Source organism: Carassius auratus, chromosome 32 (assembly GCF_003368295.1).
Source record: "Carassius auratus strain Wakin chromosome 32, ASM336829v1, whole genome shotgun sequence".
Taxonomy (NCBI): Eukaryota; Metazoa; Chordata; class Actinopteri; order Cypriniformes; family Cyprinidae; genus Carassius; species Carassius auratus.
Window position 1 is genome coordinate 4,575,693 of NC_039274.1, and position 3,861 is coordinate 4,579,553.

The 3,861-nt window shown below is 33.5% G+C and overlaps 1 long non-coding RNA gene across 2 annotated transcripts; it reads left to right on the forward strand.

The window, feature by feature from the left end:
• The first annotated feature begins 1,448 nt into the window (after window positions 1–1,448).
• Window positions 1,449–3,281, forward strand: LOC113052473 (uncharacterized). 2 transcript variants are annotated; one of them, XR_003277032.1, is made up of 4 exons: window positions 1,449–1,459; window positions 2,062–2,079; window positions 2,522–2,616; window positions 3,222–3,281. It is a non-coding gene; the product is annotated as an uncharacterized LOC113052473 (long non-coding RNA). The 2 variants fall into 2 exon arrangements; XR_003277031.1 differs by lacking the exon at window positions 1,449–1,459 and having other exon boundaries at window positions 1,906–2,079.
• Window positions 3,282–3,861: the final 580 nt, after the last annotated feature.

Consider the following 3,861-nt stretch of genomic DNA (forward strand, 5'->3'; position numbering starts at 1 on the left):
AGCTCAATTATCTCAATTATCACATCAGAAATACATTCTTTGGTTTTTCTCATTGTGATGAATGATTAAGGGAATTTGGGCTTTGTTTTCCCTCCTCTTTATATTTCTGTGAAACAGGTAGCCATAGCCATAGCTGGATAATTTCATGTTTATAATCAAGCTTGAGTGCTCAAAATTGTGAATTTGAATGGGAATATAGCTTCAGAGATATTTTACTCTAAAAAATTCTAGGGGGGCCAATAATTGTGTCCAATGAGCATTTGAGAAAAAATTTTCATTTCTTATTATCCAATGAAAGGATACATTTTTGTGAATATTTTTTTTAAATAAAATATCAAAAGGATTAACAATGAATTTTCACAACTTCTTTGGTCACTTTTACAAAGGGTGCCAGTATTTTGGGCCACGACTGTACCTGCTTTCATTAGAGTGTTAGAATAAGTTGATGTACTTGCAAAGTTACTTGTAGTCAGTCAAACATATTCTGGGAGAGCATCAGAATTAGAAATTAAGCAGAACAGTCTATTAGTACTATAATGAGAGTTAGTTGACATGTAAGTGCAATACTTATATTGTCAATAGAATATTCAAAAGGGACTATGAAAATAAAGTGTTATGACTTTAATTTGACCCATGACCATTCATGAACCATAACAGTTTATATAAATTGATATCCAATCTGTCACAGTTTTCTGTCTTTCTGTCACAGTCTTATGTCTTTCTGTCACAGTCTTCTGTGAGTGTTGTGTTTGTTTGGTGCCATGTGCTTTTGTCCTGTCTCTTTTCTGACCCCGCCCACCTTGTCACCTCAACGTCTTGTAAGTGTTACTGCTTCTCGTGTTTTTTTGCATCTTGGTTTTGTTTTTGCCGTGTTGGCTTTTTTGTTCTTAGACTCCAGAGGGTTAAAGTTAATCTTCCCTGCATTTGGACCCAGACCCTGTTCTTTCTTTGCTGGCCCGTGACACAATCTTGTTTGCAATATAATGCAATTCAAACACTCTCAAACATGTTAAGACATATTTAGGAGGATCAAAACAGTATTGCTTACTTAATTCTGGGCTGGAAACATTGTTTATCAAAACATAAACTTGTTGATCTTTGTGTTGGAAAGTAAAGTGAGTGCATGCAGACAATGCAAGCATTACTGTTTATTGTACAGTCTTATAATTATGCAATATAAATGTCTAATTCCTTTGCTATAATTTAGTCTGTTCTTATATATGTTTTTTTTTTAATATATAAAATAATTGATCAGATTGATTGCTGCTTCTTACTTGCATTTTTCATATTTAAAGTACATTCTAGTTAAAAATTAATCCCCCATAATCCCACGCCCAAACATAATGCAACACGGTGACATCGCGCTATTGCGCCATTTTGCGACTACTTGGCGGTCTTTTTTGGATCGGCAGGCATCAGTTTATCAGGCGGCCTGCGGTGCACTTACACTCAAACTGTGGTGAGTATATCTGGGTATTAGATCATGTATAACGTAAAAGTGTTTATGCCCCCCTATATAATGATATTACTTGTAATACGTATCAAATACATCGAAGTGTTTTAGCTGCAAGACGATGGGTAGAGATAATTAATTAAAAAATGGTAACGTTAACGGTTATATCCCTGAAATAAAAACGCCTGAGTCATTAAAGCCATCTAACTGTTAGCGCTGAAAAACAGTTCGAATAAAGTTTAAACTTGAGACATATGTTTTTAATTATTATATTATTATCATTATTGTTTCGAATAATTTAACGTTAAGCTTTTCATCATGAAATTTGTTCGATTCAATGCTTTTTTTTCTTCAATTGTGTCATGCGAATTAGTTATACAGGTGTTTATAGTAACTTAATATTCTGCTGTACAAGTTTAATTAATTTTGGATCTCCTTTAAAAACAGCCTTTTCTTCTACAAGCTCTAGTTTTATATTTGGGGTTCAAGTTTATCACTAAGGTATAGTATTTAATATAGTGTGAATTTAGGGGCTATACTATATGAGGTTATAACTTTTGTTTTGTTTTTGCTTTGTTTTGCATTTATCTCTTTGCCATGTTCTGAAGAAGCCATATTGTTGTAAGGTATGTTTTTTTGTTCATTTATAAAAGAGCCGCTAGAACAATCTGCTTTAATATATTACATTAATTAGATTAAAATATTAATAGATTGAAGGTAGTTAATCTGATTCTTCTGGTTTTCTTGTGTGCTCTTCTGTTATCCTATAATTTTGCACTTTACAGTTGCTAGCAAGGAGAAAATGAATGAAATTAATATTTACAGGCCAAGTTGTTGAAATAGTGTTGGTTTTACATTTTGAAATTGCACAATATCAGTTGTTTTGCAATAAGATAAAAACCTGCCAGTTTGGGGTGAGCCTATGACTTTTAATCTAGTACCAACTGGAGGACCTGTATGATATCTGCATTATACTAGATATGATGAACACGTAACAGAAACTATAACACCTGCCTCATAATGTGTCATGTATAATTAATTATTTGGGCATTACTCTTGTATCCACAGGTTGATGAAAAATGAGGTCATGGCCTGTTTCAGTATGAAGTGGGGGAAGGGGAAGCTTGCTTTCACCAAGATCAATCTGTACACTGTTGTCACAGGTAAAACAAAATTAACATATAATACAAATATTAGCATCATATCATTGTGACATTCAGCGTTGTTTAGTTTCTGTTTTAGTTGGTTTAGTGAAAACCAGTAACCTCGTATTGTAGGTACTCATCTGTCACACAGAAATCACACAAACTTCCATATATACACTTCTTATTGATTGGCAGGTCATTCCTGTTGCCAGCCTATCTTTATTGTTCAGAACTCTAACAATTGTTTTTGCATTCTCTAACAATTGTTTTTGCATTTAATGTATTAGACATTAAATGTTAATTTACCTTAAGACACTCTGCAAAAAAATACTGCAATGTGTCTTTGTTGTCATGGTTTTCTTTTGCTAGATTGTCTGCTTAGTGTTTGTCAATTGCATCACAAGCTGAAATATATTTTGATGACTTATAGCATGTAATTTACATTCATGGCTCTTAAAGCTAGGGTAGATTTTTATTTTTTTCTAAGAAACCAAATCAATAGTGTAAGTGGTCTAAATGTATTCTGTGGAAGGCAAATAAATAGTTAATGATTACATTCAGTGATTACTATAGTGCATCATATCCTATACTTACACATTTTCTTATTCAAATATTTCTTACAGAGAGTGTCCAGAAAACATCAAAAGAGACGGGGCAAATACTGCAGCACCCACTGCCTTTTGTTTAAAATATGCCCCAGCAGAGCCGTCGCAAGGAGGGTGAGAGGCCCTGTGCAAAGTTGATGTGCGAGGCCCTCTACAATTTTGCGTGTATGTGTGTGTGTGGTGGGGGAGGTTGCTGTAGCAAGGCAAGGCAAGTTTATTTATATAGCAAATTTCGAACAAAATGGTAATTCAAAGTGCTTTACATAAAATGAAGTAAAATAATCATGAAGAACAAAAGTAAAACAAGCAATTTTAAAACTTTGGAAATTATTTAAAAATTGACTTGAATTTAAAACAGTTAGAAATAGAAAATGATCTTACAGTTAATACATAAAATACAGTGCAATCAGGTCGGACATCGCACAGTGCTCATTCAATAAATGCACAGCTAAACAGATGAGTTTTGAGTCTAGATTTAAATGTGACTAGTGTTTTAGCACATCTGATCTCTTCTGGAGGCTGATTCTGGAAGCAATGTATTTTGGTCCTAGGTCTTTGAGTGACTTCTAGACAAGTAGAAGTACTTTAAAATCAATCTTAAATGTAACTGGAAGTTAATGAGGACTGGTGTGATATGCTCAGATGTTCTAGTCAGAAT